General features: G+C 36.9%; 1 protein-coding gene across 1 annotated transcript in view; it reads left to right on the plus strand.

The window, feature by feature from the left end:
* LOC102676775 (heparan sulfate glucosamine 3-O-sulfotransferase 5) overlaps positions 1-20,417 on the plus strand; it is a 146,566-nt gene that overhangs the window by 17,700 nt on the left and 108,449 nt on the right. The window contains exons 2-3 of the mRNA XM_006614171.2: positions 1,233-1,284; positions 7,479-7,488. The gene's annotated coding sequence lies outside the window, so the exon portion shown is untranslated. The remainder of the gene's footprint in view (positions 1-1,232; positions 1,285-7,478; positions 7,489-20,417) is intronic.

Here is a 20,417-nt window from a genome sequence, read left to right on the forward strand (position 1 = left end):
AAAGTTAGTTAAATTAAAAAGTTGAAAAAAAATTCGAAGATAACTCTTAAACAAATAAAAAGTCCAAAACGACCGATCGAAAAATAATTCGAATACGATCGATCGAAAAATAGTTCGAGCACGATCGAAAATACACGGTTTCATATTTCGCGATTATATCTACAAAAAACAAGGATATGGAGGGGGAGGAGGAAACGTGAATTCGGCGCGTGGACCGTTTTCCTTCTTCCCCGATGAAAAAGTTTTTCGTTTCTTTCGAGAAGCGAGCTTCCATCGTTTTTCTCGTTATATACGAGCGCGTCCTCGAGCTCGAGAAGAAAGGGAGGGGGGCGAAGGGGAGAGGGGAGAGAGGATGAGCCGAACCGAGGGAACGTCTAGCCCCCGGTTACGCGCCGCCGTATCCGCCGCCCTCCGCGTCGTAATTTCTTTGTGCTCGCCGGCTATACGCTGATAAGTGCACAGTTCGAGGGAAAAGTTGCACACGGAAGTCGACAACCGTTTACGACGGGCTCTACCTCATCCACGCGCTTGGAACGTGACCCCCGAGGGGACCCGTTCCGTTTCCGCCTGTTTCCAAACCCAGATCGCACGCAAACCCCCTCTCGCCTTTCGTCCTCCATGCCTGACGAAACCGGGATTTTCGTTCAAGCTCATCTTAGGATTCCTTCTTCCCTCCGTTCTTCCGTTTTTTTGTTATTCCTTTCTTTCTTTTTTTCTCTCTTTCTGTCTCTCTCTTTCTGTTTCTCTCTTTCTTTCGTCGTCCTCGTTTCGTCTTTTTTAGGACGAGTGTAATTGGAGAATAGAATGGAGAGAATAATGGAAAATTACTATTCTTTTCTTAAATATAATTCGCATCTTCGATACGTTTTATCCATTGGATAAACTTTTCGATTTTAGCTTGTCGATCGAATGACCATATAATAGGCTTTTTTATTCGAACGGGTCGTTAATAAATGGCAACGGTGGACACGTGCGAGACTGAAAAAATATGTATCCTTTTTTCTTCGCGTACTTCGTACATATCGGTGTGCACGTGTATATATATGTATATGTATATATATATATGTATATATCCATTTCGCTTCACGGATAAATAAAATGTTTCGACGATACTTGAAAATTACACACGTTTAAAAATAGCTCGTTTTGGAAAGAAGGCGAAAGAGCCTATCCCGTGTCGATCTCGTCACTCGAGAAGTTTTTCTTCTAATTTTTTCTTTTCTTGGTTTCAGGAGCCTTGCCAAACCGAAGGAAGCAAACTCGCGAGGCTGGGTCCGGGTAAAATTTAAGTAAGTAAAATTTTTACGTAATCCGATCGACAATTAAAAATTAATAATCGATCAATATAGAAATCCAGTTATTAATCGTGACTATGGATCAAATAAATAATCGTTGATAATAATGAATAAGAAAGGAATGGAAAGTTGTTGTAGTCGATGTATTCGCGATTCTTTTATTTATTATTAATCACGAAACGATTATACTTTTGATTATGATTTAATCTCATTGCGACAACAACATTTATATATATATTTTTAGAAATATATATATATATATAAATATTTTACATATTTTCACACAGAAAAGTCACTTTATTATTTATTTATTTTTAGTGTAATTTACTTTTAACACAAACTCGCATTTCAAACGTTTTATCTGATAATTTGTGCGCGTTTTTGCTACGTTTTATCATTTTCGCAACGTCTAAACGGAAGGCGAAGATGGCACTGGTGTATTATATAAAATAAAAACAGTTAGAGCAAGCATCAACTCGCATTTCAAACATTTCGTCTGATAATTTGTGCGCGTTTTTGGTATATTTGGTATTTTCAGAGCTTCTAAACGGAAGATATTGAAGACGGTACTCGATGTATATATACAAAATAAAAACAGTCAGAGCAAGCATCAACGATAACATTTTCAGTTCTTCCGAATCATGCAGTACTCATAGATAATCACGACGAAGAAAACTTTATAAACTGTTGCGTCCAAGATTTAAATTAACGATGATCATCGTACGATTTAAAAAAATTACCGATCAACGATTACGAATTGCAGAAGGCGATCACGATTACCGATTTATTTTAGCGATCGACCGATTCGCATTACAAAAGAAATCGGTCAGAAAGGAATTAATTTTACCGACCGACTCGAATTATTTTCTAGGATGACACATATTTAAACCTTTGTGCTCTTATTAAAAATCGTTCGAAGAATCTCGTGTTCGATTAATTTTAATTTTTGACCGAATCGAAGAATTTTCATTCGATCGAATATTTTTTTATTTTATTTGTTTCAAATATTTCTATTTTTTTTTCTTTTTTTTTTTTTACATTTACACGCCACGGCGGGGATCATCGATTCATTTTCGACGTGGAAGCTTGCGCGCGTTACACCGATATTAAATGTTATCGAATGTGATTTCCCTCATCTCGTCTCGTTATTAACAGGATTATTACGTTAAGTCATTACAGTTTTCCCACGGAAATGTAGGTCAGTTTTCCGTTTCTGTTTACAACGTGTCGACCGATCGGCAATTTTGATTAAAATCGACGATAACGTAACTGTAACGTAATCGATGAAGCGTAAATAAATTACGTAGCGTATCTCTTCAATATCGCGTGTCGTATTATCTTTTCTCTCTCTATCGATTTGTCAATAATAAAAAAAGGAACAATATAAATTTTCATGATGGCCGAATTTATTTAAAAAATTCTCCGATTTTATTCATCATCTCTCGCGACTTATTTATTTATCTTTCGCCACGAATGATTCAAGCTGATTCGAATCTTTGTTTCTTCGACAGATGACAGATAAGATTATTAGATAAACAGATAACTCGAATTCCAGAGAGAGAGAAAAACAGTCAAGATAGTTAGATAACAGATGACTCGAATTCCAGAGACAGAGAAAAACGGTCAAGATAGTTAGATAAACAGATAATATAGTTAGATAATAGATAAGATTGTTAGATAAACAGATAAGATTGTTAGATAAACAGATGATTCCAGAGACAGAGAAAAACAGTCAAGATAATTAGATAACAGATAAGATTGTTAGATAAACAGATAAGATAATTAGATAACAGATGATTCCAGAGACAGAGAAAAATAGTTAAGATAGTTAGATAAACAAATAAGATAGTTAGATAACATAAGATTGTTAGATAAACAGATAAGATAATTAGATAACAGATGATTCCAGAGACAGAGAAAAATAGTTAAGATAGTTAGATAAACAAATAAGATAGTTAGATAACATAAGATTGTTAGATAAACAGATAAGATAATTAGATAACAGATGATTCCAGAGACAGAGAAAAATAGTTAAGATAGTTAGATAAACAAATAAGATAGTTAGATAACATAAGATTGTTAGATAAACAGATAAGATAATTAGATAACAGATGATTCCAGAGACAGAGAAAAACGGTCAAGATAGTTAGATAAATAGATAAGATAATTAGATAACAGATGACTCAAATTCGAGAAACAAAAAAAAATAGTTAAGATAGTTAGATAAACAGATAAGATAGATAACAGATAAAATTGTTAGATAAACAGATAAGATAATTAGATAACAGATGATTCGAATTCCAGAGACAAACAGTCAAGATATTTGGATAAATAGATAAGATAATTAGATAACAGATGATTCGAATTTCAGAGACAGAGAAAAACAGTTAAGATAGTTAGATAAGATAGTTAGAAAAAAAATCATAAAGATTAATCGCGATCTATTTAAAAGTTGATTTATAAACTGTCTCTTTACAACGACCAATGCACGCATGCATCTATACATAAAATTAATCAATTTTAACCGATATATTCAAGGGCGGATAACACGATTCGATTAAAGAACAAATAGTCGCAGAGGAGGGGAAATATTATGAAGCATATTTTCGGTAAAAAAACCGGTCAACGATTATGGAAATACGACTCGCGTGATGACAATCGACGCGTATACCAGGTTGGATGAAATTTCGTCGCGCTATGGCTGCACCTTAATTGAATGTCAAATATGAGAAAAGGGGCAAGAGTTATGGCTCTTAATGACGACAACGTCCGCGCAATGCTTCGTCGATCAATTTATAGGTCATCGTTTGCCACCGTGTGCGTGCCATTTTTTACATTCGCCGCGTAACCCACCGCGCTCGAAGTTCTCGCGTTGATAATTAAAATAATTTTCGAAAGTTGAACGGGGAGTCGCGTGAAAATGCAGATACGATTTTAATATTAACGAGTATAACACGAAAGGAAGAGGGAAATTAGTTTGAAAATGTTGTTTTTTTTATATTATATAAAGGAAAAGAACAATTCGTACAAATTTCGCACAAATCGAAGAAAAGAAAATTAATCGTATTATTCGTTTTCGTTACGTTCGCGGGTATCCTCGATACATAAGAAATACGATCGACCTATTTTTTCTCTCAAAAACCTCTTGAACAGATGTATATATATATATATTAATTAATATCCCTGAAGTTAATTAAAACTCGCAACGAAAACTTTCCATTCTCCTTTAATTCGAACGTAGAATTCTTCCATTCCGCTCGCGTGAATTTCATCTCCATATTAATTCTCCGCTTTAAAGGATAAAGAGTGGAGGAACGTGGCTCCCTCTCGAACGAAATTCATCAACGTTTTTTAAAAACCTTTCTTTTCTCTCGACCGCTATATATATATACACATACACCAATCTTTTTCCTTTTCAATCTCAATCCTCGTATCGAAGAGAAAAAAGGGGAAGGAAATCGCGATAAATCTGCATTTTTCGAAATAATGCATCGAAACTCGACTCGACTCGACTCTATTCGGGAGAAATGGAATTTTATCGTCGAGTTTAACCGGTGCTTGTTGTCACGTGTAATTAACTATTAGATTCGAGCTCGGTGTGCACGTTGCGTTCGCACGCGATCTAATCGGATCAGATTGCGTCCTGCAAACGCGCAACTACTCGACAACCACGGTTGCTCTCTCTCTCTCTCTCTCTCTCTCTCTCTCTCTCTCTCTCGCTCGCTCGCTCGCTCGCCCCCCCCCCCCTCTTCCACTCGTTCGTTTATTAAGATTTCGCTCTTTCTCTCGATTCCTCTTCGTCCAACGAATTCGAAAGGAAGGGGAATCGTTCCGTTCCGTCGCTTTTGCCAATTTCTATTCGTTCGCTCGCGTGTTTAACAGCCGATAGCAACGATTTTCTCTTCGTTCGTGAAACCGTTGATATCTATCTTTGACTATGGTCTCGTAAAATATTTACAAATTTAACGATTCAACGGCGATGATAAGAGGGAGGATCGCCCGAAAGCGAGGCAATTATTCCACGATTCTTTATATAAATTTCACTTTTCGTTTCGAATAGGATCGATTATATGATAATTATCCGTGTTGTCGAATAATATGGAGGGAAAAAAAATCTTGAGTTCGAACAATTTGTCCACGATTCCATTTCATTATTCCACGATTCCTCCTTCGGAATTAATCAACGCCTCGGACTATGCAGCCATCGAACGCTTTCCAACGTTGCCCGATTTCATATTTTATTCAAAGGGTCGATCATTTTTTTGGGAATTAATTAGTTTAATTCGCTCTCGAAATTCGTTCCTCCTCTCGATCGTTATCGTTATAAATTTCGAGAAAGGAAATTGGAAGGAGTGTCGAATTAAAATTGTGTACGCGCGAATTCAGATCGGCGGATCAAGGGGCGGTTGGATTTCGTGTTCTGGGTCACGTTGTACACCCCCCTCCATTTCCATTTCAGTTCGCGTCACGTTCCTCTGACATTTCGAGGCACGGCGGCACGCGAGCGAATTGTTGCGCCACCTGTAATGGCCGACCAACACGGCCGACGTCGAGTCGTATTCGAGCGCATCCACTCGAAGCGCAAACAAGCGTCTTATTAACCCTTAACCCTTTCCACGCTGCAAACGGCGTATAATTTTCACCACGAGTTTCCATCCTTCACCTCCTCGACCGCCCATCCGCGTTGTCCAATAATTCAACGCCTCCAATTTCTCTCCTATTGTGCGCCGTCCCCTTTCACAACTTTTAATAATATCTCCTCCGCGAATGCCAACCGTTCTTGTCCTCACCTGCTGTCTGCTTCCTCCATTACCGTTTAATCATCGAGCAGCTTTTACTTTTTCTCCTCTCCGCTCAAATATTTCTCTTCTTATTTTTTTCTTCGAGGATCATAGACTCGTATATACATTCTGTAGAAGATTAATTTATTTCTTGATTGACCAGTATTTCATTTTTTTAAATTAAATTCTTGAATATTTTATCTTTTAAAAACAACACTGTGAAACGAGTACGATGATCGGTCGGTAAGATGAAATATTGTCACAGAAGAATACGTTCGCGTTCATCGATTAATGAAACTTATTTTTCGATTCATTTCTCGATTGTTATGGTAAAAGAATCTTTCTCCTCGTTTCGGAAAAGAACTCTTTACGGACAGCATGTAATGATGCTTTCGTTGTTTGTTCGGGATTTTCATTGGCATCGTCCAGTGTCTTGTAATACTATTCGAAAATGGACTCGTGCCGTTTCGAGCTTTGCGCAATGACCACGCTTCGAGACGCCACGCAACTTTTCATTCTCTTTTGATTGGCGTCGGTTTCTACTTTTCCAATTTCTTCGCTTTGACTCGAATGCGTGAAAACCGTCATTCCAGATGCGTTCGATTCCACCTCCATTTTTGCTTTTTGTTTATTCTCGTTTAACATGGATTTTGGCCTACTTCGAGACTCGTTTTTAAAATTCTCATTTTTCGAATTTTTGACACTACCATCGAACGATCCTTTCGTTGATGAAATCTTCTTTGAAAGTTAACCTAATATTTTGAGTGCTTTGGCTACACTCGTGGCCCAGTTTAAACTGAACAATATTCTAAATTCGTTGTGGAGAAATAATTAAATTAATAATGAAAAAGTTGTTATGGAAAGAAAAAGTAAGGTTAGGTTAAGTAGAGTTTATAAGTTGCGGTTGATCGTTGTTTATTCTAAAATTGATAAGTTGATGTGTTGCATAAGCTAATATAACTTTTTGTTGAATTGAGATTTGAATTTTTCTTCTATCTTTCAATATTTTTCAATGATGAAAACGAAAAACTCGAAGCACCGATAATAATGAATCGAGTAACAAATAATCGACTTATCGATGAAATCTTCTTTGAAAACTAACCTAATATTTCGATGCGTTTCGGCTATAGTCGTACAGGAATAATATTTTAAATTTGTTCACTTTTGAAAGAACAGTTAAATTAATACGAAAAAGAAGTTATTGTTAATTATTTGTAGAATTGAGATTTGAACTCCTTTTCTGTCTTTCAATAGTTTTCAATGATGGAAACGAAAAACTCGAAGCACAGATAATAATGAATTATCGAATAATAAATTAATCGACTTATCGGTGAAATCTTCTTTGAAAGCTAACCTAATATTTCGATGCGTTCGGTTGCACTCGTACAGGATTAATATTTCGTTCGTATTTCGTATTTTTTCGTTTTGAAAAAATAGTTAAACTAATACGAAAAAGAAATTATTACAGAAAGGAAAAATAAGGTTAGTTTATATTAAGTAGAGTTTACGGTTGATCGTCATTTATTCTAAAATTGACAAGTTGATGTGTTACATCTTTTTGTTGAATTGAGATTTAAATTTCTCTTCTATTTTTCGATACGTTTGGTAAAAACGAAAAACTCATAGCACAAATAATAATGAATTATCGAGTAACAAATTAATCGACTTATCGATGGAATCTTCTTCTCGAAAACTAACCTGTTTCGATGCGCTTTAGGCTACAGGAACAATATTCCAAATTCGTCACTTTTAAAAAAACAGTTAATACGAAAAAGAAGTTATTGTTAATCATTTGAATCGAGATTTGAACTCTTCTTCTATCTTTCAATATCTTTCAATGATAGAAACGAAAAACTCGAAGCACCGATAATAATGAATTATTCGACTTACCGATGGAATCTTCTCGAAACCTAACCTAATATTTCGATGCGCTACACTCGTACACGAACAATATTTCAAATTCGTTCACTTTTGAAAAAAACAGTTAAACTTAATTCGAAAAAGATTACAGAAGGGATAATTCAATGTTCATTTATTCCAAAATTAACAATTTCACGTAACACGTGAGTTCTAATGCGAATTCTCATAGAGTAACCGTAAATAACTGTGTCGGTAAAAGAAGGCTCGGTAGTTTTTATCGTTGAAAGGCGTTACGAGCTAGTTTCACAAGCTTGAGATTATTCGTTTCCATTGTGTTTAGACTTTAGAAACGCGATGGTCAAAGTTTAAGTTGTATTTATACTGTAGAATCTTCTATTATTGAAACGATACGCGAATATTCTCCTCTCTTATCCTCTAACAACGTTATATCCCATCATCCATTGAAATGGAACATATTCCACACGGCCCTAATTATAACATCTACGTACACGTTGCGTACCCGTGCAATTTAATACGAATCAACCGGCGTAATTAACCAACGTAATCGTTACCAACCAATACCACTTACAGCGTGCGTATATGATAAAATTAATAAAAAAGATTGTAAAAATATCATCCAATTCGAGAATTCGATTTAATACACGATTATTATTTATTTATTTATTTTTCGAATTCTCACGTCTCGAACTCTCGATTACAACGTAATCGTACATCACGTGCTATAACCAACGATGAGAATGGAACGTGAATTAAAAAGGAGAAGAAGGAGAGAGTTTTATATCGGTTTACGAGACTGGCGACGAGCGTTCGGCGGCTGTGAGAACGATGTCACTTGCGCGTCCTAATTCACGACGGCATTATACTCTTCCAGGGGAATTTCTGAGCATTCCTGAGAGGGGCCGCATTAATGCGTTCTTCAAACTTAAGATCCTCTTCAAACCCTGACTTCCGCTTTGTTCCCCGGAGGAGGCGAAGTGCTCCTGAAAATTATTTTCCACAGTATCGCCGACTTTCTCGCTCATCGAGAGCCTGTCTCTCGTCTTTTTTTTTGCCTCCTCTCCCCTCCCCCCCTCGCCCTTCTTATTTTATTTCCGAGAATCGCGATTTCGAAGAGAAAACGATCGAGGAAACGTGAAAATGAAAAATTTTTCAAAATTTTCTTTTAAAATATATTCTTACTCGATTGAAAATCGATGTAGTAAATTCACAGCTGTTTCTCCAATTCAGATTTGACAATCGCCGCTGCATAATTCGAGCGTTCGAAAATCGTAAGAATTATCTTCATTTAACGATTGAAAGCTGAATAACACAATTATTATCTCGTTATACTCGAATACGAAATTACATTAGTAAATTAAACTGTTACGAAAAATAAAAAGAATTTTTGTACCGTATTGTTAGAATACTCTGACGCATCGAGAATTTTGGATTGGTACAAATATACCATCAGATGGAAATAGGCGAAACTTTCAACTTCTTCTCCAGCGAACGATAGTTTTATTCTCGTCCGATCATTCGGAGATCTGTTTCACTTAAACTCTAAGGCTAAATCCTTTCTCTCTTCTGTCTCTCCTCTTCTTTTTCTCGAAGGAAACGCACACACGTGAGTCAACGAGAACAAAATTACGTTACGTCGATGGCTCGAGCTGCCGATTTTCTTTCGCCCGCCCCCCTCCCCCCTACCATCGATCCGAATTTCTCCGCTGCTAGTCGCGTTCCTCCATTTATTCGCGTATTCCCTTTCGAGTCGTGGAATCGAGTAGTAGTGGAAACGCTTCTTTGAGAGGTATATATACGGGCTGGAGGGTTATTAATTATTCGCGGCCAAAGCGTTTATGTTTGATCGCGGACGTTTAATCCTTCGCCTTGGTTTTTTTTTTTTTTTGAAAGACCGTCGAGAGATTTTAAATTGTAAGTAGAATAGATCTCTTTCGTTCTTTTCTTGTTGCTTGCGAAACGAATAAAAGGGAATCGAAATTTGAAAATTGTGTTAATTTATATTTTAATTTTTAAGGTGTTTCGTCTTGATTTTTTCTTAGCCAATGAAAGATTCTAAATTCTAAATAAAAATGATCTCTTTCATCCTTCTCCTCTTGCTTGTAAAAGGGAAAAGAAATTTGAAAATTGTCTTAGTTTATATTTAATCTTTCTCTGTGTTTAATTTTTTCTTTGTTTTAACAAAGATTCTAAATTCCAAATAAAATCGGTTTCTTTCATTCTTTTCCTGTTGTTTACAAAATGAGCAAAAGAGAATAGAAATTTGAAAATTGTCTTAGTTTATATTTAATCTTTTTCTGCATTTAATTTTTTCTTTGTTTTAACAAAGATTCTGAATTCCAAATAAAATCGGTTTCTTTCATTCTTTTCCTGTTTTTTACAAAAGAATTTTGAAAATTGTCTTAATTTATATTTAATTTTTGTGTTTGATTTTTCCCTTTAAAGATTATTCTTAGTAAAGATTTTAAATTCTAAAAATCGATCTTTTTCATTGTTTTCCTGTTGTTTATAAAACGAGCAAAAGGAAATCGAAAATTGGAAATTGTTTCAGTTTATATTTAATCTTTCTCTGTGTTTAATTTTTTCTTGGAAAGTTTTAAGACAATTTGAAAATTTATATTCAATCTTTCCTTGCGTTTAATTTTTTCTTGGCAAAGATTCTAAATTCAAAGTAGAATCGATCTCTTTCATCCTTCTCTTGCGAAACGGAAACGGAAAGAGAATCGAAAGTTTGCGCAATTTGAAAATTGTCTTGTCCAAACACACTCGTCTCTCTCCCCTTCCCCTCCCCCTCTTGTTAATTTCGATAATGGAAGTCGAGCGGCGAGCGAACATCAAAGTTTGTACAATAAGATCTCCTCGGCGGGCAGCCATTGGTGTAACAAGCGTGCACGCGGCGCGTGCCGGTTGCCGCAAATTAACGCGATAGAGTCGCGTTCGAACACCGGTTACGCAAGCGGAGGAGCGAGTTTCTCAACAACGCTCTCCGTTTCATTCACCGTCCAAATCGTCGTCTTAATTTAAACCAAGACGGACGAGAACGGTCCACGATTAATCTAATTCCGATTTCGTGATCGCAGATCATATCCAAGATTCGATCGAATAGAGTTGGAAGAAGAGACTCGACGAATAACAATCTCGAGATTTTTATAAACCTTTTCTAACATCCTTTTATTCCACAATGGATTATCAACGTACTGATATTTATCGTTTCGAGCCAACTATGAATATAGGCCGCGCAAGTCGACCGTGTTTTCGGTCGAATCAATTATTTATCTTATCCAGAAATTTCGTCGATGTTTATTATCGGCCTATTATCGTCTATACAGCGAGAATGAAATAAAGATCGAGGATAAAGCGTAGTAGAAGTGTGGTAGTTTCCTTCCAAGCGAAAATGACGATAATAGTTGCAGACTGATATTATTATACGAATGGAACAAATTCCGTTCGAACAAATTTTTGCACCGATACTTGGCTAGATTCGCGCGAGTGCTGCCCTCTCGCCATACAACTTCGACTCGTAACAGCGCCACAGTGCTTCGAAAAATTCGTACAAAAAGTAATTGTTTCGATGTATAATAACTATATGTTAAAATTCTTGTACATTAAAATTTTAAATCTTATTTTTATGTTTGCAGGTTAAACAAAACATGCAGGTCCTATTTAAGTCCATATCTAACTCATATTTATAACGGATAACTTCTTTTTTTAATAAAAATAAGCATTTTTTTCTTGGTTAAGGATATGATTCGAGAATTATAAATGACTCGAGGATTGTCACACGTTTTGTATTTTTTTTTTTCAATTCGTATATCTCACGTGAATCATCGTATTCAGATTCAAATAGCGAACAAAACCGAATATGTTTTTAATCGTAAGTATATTTTTTTAAGGTTATGTCCTTTTCATTTTTTATTCGAGTGTTTATTGACTTTCTTTTTTATTTTATTTCAACTTATATATTTAGTCATATATATACACATCTTCCAACAAAATAATAATAAATCATATAATAAAAAGCGATATCGTTTTCTAAAAATTAAATCTTCGTAAAATCGGACAAAAAATAATTTCGTTTCAATTAGCTCCTATCGTTCGAACCAACTAGACGCTAGATAAATTTTCGATCGCTTTCTTCCTTCCTTCCCTTTCCTATAAAATATTTACTTTCGAGATCGATTAGATACGAAACGACGAAGGATGACAACATTTCAAGCTTGTTCGAATCGAAAGATTCGATTGATTAAATGAACTTTCTACTTAACGCAGCTAATTTATCATTTCGAGGTAATTATTTGCCATCGCTTTGTTACATAACACGTAATATAATATCCAAAGAGCGTGGGCACGTTAACCGCGCTATGTTTCTCGACCGCGATAAACGCAATAACCGAAGCGCGTGGAAGGCCGTGTAAATAATCGGGTTGTCGATGGCGCGGAAACGAAGTTGGATTAGAATCGAGTTGGATTAAAACTGGTGAATTTTGCAGGTTAGAAAGCAACGCCATCTGTCGATTTTCATCGACGATCGTTTAATTGTCAGGAAACGTAAGCATCGTCCATTTTCTAGATATTTATAATTTTAAAATATTTCGAACGGAAAACTGGTTACCTCGTTTCTCTCTTTCTCTCTCTCGATATTCGAATAGTTGCAATTTTTCACGTTCTTCTATTATAGGAATTTTTATTCTCGTTCGATAAATATGTCATGTATGAAAATAGAGATTGGAACGCGAGATGTTTAAAGACGTTCTCTATTTTTTTTTTTTATTCTCCTCGAAATACGCGGCAAATTTAATAGCGAAAAATAAAGAAGGGGATTTTTATAATATCGAGGTAGTCTCGCAGATGGAACGTGAATTCTCGTTCACCGAAAACGCGTTAAACGATGCATTAACTTTTATCTTCCCGTTTGGCCGTGTCGCGGCACACTCCGCCACTCTGAAAAAGGAAATTACTAATTTTCTTTTGCTCGCCGCGTGTTTGCTCACCGCTTCCATGGCAATTTATCAACATTGCAGTTCCTTCAGACGAATCAACGGTACCGTAACATAATTCGTTTTTTTTTATCCTAAAATTCCTCTTTTATCCCTGATGGAAACTTTACTTATTTACCCGAAAATAATGATTAAGATTCTCTGATTAAAATTCTTTTAAAATACGTCTTCCCGTTAATTAAATTCGAAACTTATTATATTTCGAAACGCATAACGGCATTTTCTTTAAAAATATATTTAATATCGTGATTAAAATAAAATATTTACATTTTTTTATCTTACCAAAATACCATAATAATTGAATAAGTGTGTCTTCCGCGGACAGTTTTTTCTTCGAGAAAATTCCATTCCATCGAATATCGTCTTCATATATACGATATTATATAATATCAATGATTAAATTGATATCAATGATTCTTTTTTCCAAAATTCGCGTAACTATTCGTATAAAATCATGTTTTGAAATTTCTTAGTTGGAATCGAATGGAAGCGACTTTCATCATATGATGCTACGTAATATCAAATCCTTTTCTTTTCCAAAAACTTCAAAAATTTTGCACAGACAACGGAAGAAGAACAAAAGTCCGAAGAATACAAAAAGTTGATCCATCGATTGGAATGAAATTGTCGAATCCATAACGCGAATCCGGTTAGATAATCGCCTTCTGAAGAGGTAAAAATTTCGAGCGTGTGTGCGCCGAGTTTTTCCCACCGAGGTCAAAAAGACATTTTCAGACGTCTTAATTGGAATCGGATGGAACCGACTTCTTGCTACTTCTTCCTCTCTCCTCTTCCTCCTCCTCCTCTTTCGTGTCGCGGAATTGCAGCTCGAAGACGGAATACCTCTTTTCGCGTTAAATCGATTTCGCGTTCAAAATGTTCTCGAAAGTTACGAACGTACACACGGAAGGAGACGCAAGACCGGTGTCGCAACACATCGTTCCTCGAACTTTGTCCCTCTCTCACTCGATTGCCAGTGCAACGCGTGCACGTAAGAAGGCACAGGAATGATTTTTCATTAAAGCGGTTCAGATCAGTTGACTCGAAAACGCGCTCTCCACGTCATAATTTTACTATCTACTCTTTCATCGCTCCCCTCTTCCCTTTTCTAACGCGCCTCTCGACACCTCTTTCGAAATTCGTCAATTCGTAACGGCCGAACTCTCTTTTTCGTTTGTTAATTGCCCCTTTCCGCGGAAGTTGTCTGAAGTGTGTCTCGAGTGGACGAGAAAATCGATTTCCTTCCTTCGCCGGTTGTTCACTCTCGATATATTCCGTAACGGACGCGTGGAGAAACCGCGTTTTGTTTCACGCGCGTGCCCTTCCAAGTCTCTTCTCCCCTCCTTCTTCTCAGTTCCCGAACGACGAAGCCACGAGGTTGCCAATTCGTTTCAAGACACCTCGACTCCTCTTTCTTCGACTCTCCGAATATTCGAACGTAAAAAAAGGGGAGGGGAGCGATGGCCAAGCGCGATGCTAGAATCGGGTGATTTTAGAGTCGTTGCTATTGGTTGGTTCGTATACGGTTTATTCGCTAGAGAGCAAGGATAAACGAATTGTTGGATCGCGACGTTGCCGCACGATTCGAGCGTACCGGTTCGCGCAAACGCGTCGACAAATGAGTCTTGTTTTAAGTGGCGTTAATAATTGAATCGAAGTTCGACCGGTTTAAAAAAAATAATAACGAGAATCGATAGATCGTAGACGAGGCGAGGCGAGGCGAGAGAGAGGTTCTTTCGAAGCGTGGAAACAGTTTTTAGAATTTTTATATCATATATTTTTCTCGATAAATACGGAATAACAATCGTGATCAAACGTTTCTTATCTTTCTTATCCTGGACGAGACGTGGTTACGTGTTGGAAAAAATTGAATCGAAGGAAAGAACATTTTTCAATCCGTACTCGTAAAACAATATTGTTTTTTGGTATAATTCGTTATTTCGTTAAAAATGTATGCAACGTAAAAATATACAAGAATTAACATTGCATTAATCGAAGTATAATATATACAAATATATAGGAAAATGAAACGTGTAATATAACTTAAAATAAAATAGAAAAAAAAATCAATGAATACTTGAGTAAAAAAATGAAAAGAACGAAACAAAATTAGTTTTTTAAATATGGATTGTAATGTTAAAAATATACGAAAACGTGTTGATTTTATTCGTTATTTGAATCTGTATCTATAGTCGCCCGTAATAACGAAAGGTTTAAAGCTCCTCCCCCTCCATGCTCGTCCCGTGAGATCGATGGTCACGCAAGCGGCCAATAACACCGTGGACCAGCCCCCCGATCGAGCGACACTCCTCCTGATCCAAGAAAAATTCCTAAAATGCGGAGCCATCTACAGAATTGCCTAGCAAACTCAACAGTTCGAAGTAATTTTTCTCAAGGATAGTGTCGCCGTTGAGAGTGGAAAACGCTTCGTGAATCGTTTCCAACGAACATACGCGAACCGTCCTCCAAATTCTTCTCTCGAAACTTCTACCCATCTCTATCTTCAATACCCCCAAACATCAATCAAACCACTTTCCAATTCCTATTCATACCCTGATAATTCGTTATATATCGTTCCAATCGAAATAGAACGAAATTTCGTTTGAATTTGATTATTTATCTGAACGAAGAAGTGGATAGATAGATAGATAGATAGATAAATAAATAAATAAACGAAAGAATCAGGTTAAGTGGATCGCGCGTAAAGCTTCTTTCTGTAATGCGGCTCAGATTAAAAGCTGGACGACAGAATCCGTACGATTTCGACGAGGTAGGTGAAGTGAAATGGTGATCGGTGAAGGGCGTCGCTTGGAAAATTGACAGGGTTGTCGCGTCGACGAGTGATCGATACTTGAGGGGGCCGATGATCGATCGGCGAACCGAGCCTCGGTGGAGAAGTTGGCCGAGAAAGTTGGTCGAAAGTTTCGAAAGGAATTTCGAGGGAGGGGATACCCGATCGAGATTAGTTTCCAAGTTACGAGCCACGCCACGGTTTTCGGATTCGATTCGTTTAAAGCGTTCGAGAAGGTGGAGGGCCTCGCTGTTACGAGCGTCGAGCTTGTCGGTTTGATGTAAGATGGGTCTCTTACGAGAGAGACCAGGCTTCCATCATGATGTTCCCACGTCAAAAGCGGTGTACGTTTCGGTGCACAAGCTATTCACGTCGAGTCTCGTCTACCGTTAATCCTCCTAATATATCTTAATCGTGATAAAAGTGATAAATATATATATATATATATTTATTATTATTTATATATTAAGTGTGCAAATAAGTTCTTTCCTCTTTTTTTTCCAAATTCAAGATTTTTATTTACGTAAATCGAATACAAAATTATCAATTTTCAATCGGGTATAGTAGATATCGTTTGTCCTGATCTTTCGAAGGAGTAAAGTAATTCGAATTCGATCGGAAGTTATGATAAAAAAAAAGGGAAAGGAAATTATTTATAATAATATATATCTTATTGCTGCGGTAAGAAAGATTCCTCGTTGAACGATCTAACTACAAATTAATACTATAAGATATTATTTCAAAGCAATGCTTGTCAAATAAAATAAAATATATGTTATGTTACTACTTCGAATTTTTCTTTTTATCGATAGATTTTAATCTTTCATTTTTCTTCGATTTGAACAAAAGGAAAAAATTAACGCAATAGTACGACGAATCAAATAATAAATCCATAATAACACCATGTGTTTTCAAGTTAAGAAGTCAAGGTGTATTTCGGTTTAGAGGACATTCGTGTCGAGTTTTGTTTCCAACTTATCTTAATGGCGAAATTTAATATCTTATTGCCGCGGTTCACCGTTAACCTTCAAAGAAGTAAAATAAAATATCACCATCGCTTCGAAATATTTCTTATTCTTTTACGGATCTTTCTTTTCTCGAATTCAATTCGAAAACAAAAATTCGAGAAGAAAGTTGTTCGTTCCATGCATATAATAATAAGACGACGAATCGAATTGATATAAATCCACATTTGCAACCGTAATACCAGTCCCACATACGTTTCCATTTCGTGTCATCCGATATTATTCACACTCGCTATTGTTCGCATTGGTGAAAAGGACCTGGGATCGCCTATCTCCACTTCGTATTCTCCACGCTTCGTCGATCCTCCGATTCTCTACCACTGGAACAGTAATACGAACATTTGAAATCGTAAAAATTACTCTCATTTATCAACGCTGCGTTATATATCCATCATCATCCAAGATTGGAATTATTTATCGAAACTGTCTATCCACTCGAATACTCCAACTATCGTATTTCCAAACAAATTTTCACGCCTGATCGAGATCGACGAAAACAAGAATTGTTTCCTTTCAAATTAATCCGATCAAAGACCTCCTCCAGTTGGATCGAAACGCGCGTGCACAGCTCGAGTCGAGTCATCGTCGCGAGTATAAATTTCCATCGAAACAGGCGGTGGCGAAGAAGGAAGGCGCGAGGAGAGCGGTATCGATTCGTAATCCATCTCCTTGGCGCGAGATAACCCGCCCTCGATTTCCCCCCTTTCCCCGCTGTTTCTATACGCGAAAAGGGCGGGTTGCAATTTTCATGTCATCCGCGGCACGAGGAAAAACATTTTCCGGGGAAATTGGAGCGGAGATGGGGCGAGATTGGCGGGGATGGCGTGCGGTGAAAAGGGTATCTCTGCTGCTACTCGCCGCAACCGAGACTCTTCTCTTCTCTTCTCTTCTCTTCTTCGCTTTGCTCTTTGACACCCGAGTGTGCCAGCTACTTTTCCATTCCTCTCCCTTCGTTTCACGGCCGTGGAGTGTGTTTAAGGCCGACACTTTGCGCTCGGCTCCCGTTGAAAAACGTATGCAACCCTGTTGCGCGCGGGTTGAAAAAACGGGCGAACCGTGTGCATCTTGTTGCTTCGAGAGAGAAGAAAAAAAGAGAGAGAAAGAGAGAGAGAGACTTTGATCTTCGTTAATCGGCGAGCTTGGCCGGGTTTGGCCTTTGGAAAAAGTCTCTCCACCTGCATTTTTTATCTCCTTTTCATCCCCCTTATGGTCAACGTTTCTTTTGTTTCCAATGTTTCAAACCATCGTTTCTAAGTGTGGTAATTTCCAGCTGGGAGGGGAGGGGTTGTTGCTGCATCCTACGAGGTTTGAGAAAAGGGATTGTTGGATGGAGAGAAAAGTGTCTTTGTCCCGATGGTAGGAAGAGGTGGTTTCGTTCGAATGGCTCGTTCACCTATGCGCGCATACATTTCTCTTTTGGGGAATATGGAGTTGTAAAATTTGTTAATTAAATTTTTGAACGAAATTAATAATGTTAATAACGCTTTGCTCGCGATGATTATTCTTAACTCGAATAATCGTGCATATATTTCTCTTTCTTTGGAGGCTATATGGAGTTGTAAAAATTAATTAATTAAATTTTCGACTAATAATAATTTGTTCGCGATGATTATTCTTAACTCGGATTGTTCGAAATTTTGCATACATTTCTCTTCTTTTTGAAGAATATGGAGTTGTAAAAATTAATTAATTAAATTTTCTATCAAAGTTAACAACATTTTGCGATGATTCTCTACGAATCGTATTTAAAAATCGAAACTTCAAACGTCAAACGTAACACGTATGTCGCGAATAACGTTTCTCCATTTTATTCCATACATTCTCTATCCTATTTTCCTTCTCGACATCTGTGAATCGTATTCCAACGATTTTATATAGCGGTAAAGCTTTCCCGAGGAGTAAAGAGTAACTCGCGCCTGTACGAGCCTTATGTTTGTTACGTTGTTGTTTTAAAACCGCATTGTTTCTCGCAATTAGAAACGAAAAGAATAGGTTTCGAAACCAACCATCGACCGATTCGGTATTTTAATTTGTACAATTTTTTTGCACAAGAACTCGAGGTTATGAAATGCAAGATCCAGGTTTTCTCGGTCCAACCGAGAAAAATGAAAGGGAAGAATTTATGCATTGGCAAGGGTATGTAATTCAACGAGTTAAAAAAAGTTAAAAGAAACTAAATACAAAGTTCTAAATTAATCTTTCTCGATTGTTTCGCTTCTTAAATTATTTTGCCATACTAATTATATGTATATTGAATTTATATACGTAAAAGTGCAATTTTTATATTTAAATATTTTTTATATTTATATATTTTGTATATTAAATGGAGGAAATTTATTTTCAAATTTGTAAAAAATAATTGTTTCGATGTAATGTACATACATTAAAATTTTAAATCCTCTTTTTAAAAATTGAAACAAAATGATAATAAAAACAATGATAATAAAAAAACTAATTGATTACAATCCAATAATTAAAAAGCATTTAAATTTCAATTTTATAACGAATTCTCTAACAATATATATATATATAAGATCGTAAGATCGAAGAGTCTAACGATCTCGATTCTCGATTTTCATTGAACGAAATTTTTTTTCACAATTTGATTCCAAAAATTAATCTTTCGTGATTAATGTAATATATATATTTCGTAAAAATACTCCAAATACCGAAATCGAAAGGGATCTATCCTCCTTTTAAACACGATATCGATCGATGTTCTTCGCCTTTGCGTTACGAAATTTCTGATTTGATCTTTCAAAATTTCACCTCTTTCCTCCCCCATTTCCTCTTTCATTCTCCTCCTTCCACCTCTACTTTTCCTCCTCCCCATCTCACCTCCTTATCTTCTTCATCCACTTCCCCCTCCTTATCCCTCTTCTTAAATCCCTTCTCTGCCATCATCTCCTCCACTACCTTCTCTTCTACTTCTACCGCCATCTCCATCTCCTTATCCTCTTCATTCTCTATTTCTCTTCCACAATCACCTCCACCACCTCCTCCTCTTTCACCGCCACCTCCTTATCCTCTCCATCACCACCTCTTTTCCATCTCTATCACCACTTCCACCTCCTCTTTCACCACCTCCATCGCCACCTCCTTTTCTACATTCGCCTCATCTTTTACCTCCACGTCCTTATCTTCTTTATCCACCTCCACCTCCATCTTCACCTCTTTATCCTCATCTCACCTCCTTATCATCCATAACCACTTCTTTCTCCTTCACCATCTCCATCGCCACCTCCTCTTCCATATTCGTTTCATTTTCCACCTCCACGTCCTTATTCTTTTTTTATCTACTTCCTCCTTATTCACCTCCACCTCCACCTCCACCTCCATCTTCGCTTCCTTATCCTCTTAATCCACAACTACTTCCTCCTCCTTCCCCACCTCTATCGCCACCTCCTCTTCCATATTCGTCTCATCTTCCACCTCCACGTCCTTATTCTTTTTTTATCTACTTCCTCCTTATTCACCTCCACCTCCACCTCCACCTCCATCTTCGCTTCCTTATCCTCTTAATCCACAACTACTTCCTCCTCCTTCACCACCTCTATCGCCACCTCCTCTTCCATATTCGTCTCATCTTCCACCTCCACGTCCTTATTCTTTTTTTATCTACTTCCTCCTTATTCACCTCCACCTCCACC

Source organism: Apis dorsata, unplaced genomic scaffold (assembly GCF_000469605.1).
Source record: "Apis dorsata unplaced genomic scaffold, Apis dorsata 1.3 scaffold_170, whole genome shotgun sequence".
In the NCBI taxonomy this organism is placed as follows: domain Eukaryota; kingdom Metazoa; phylum Arthropoda; class Insecta; order Hymenoptera; family Apidae; genus Apis; species Apis dorsata.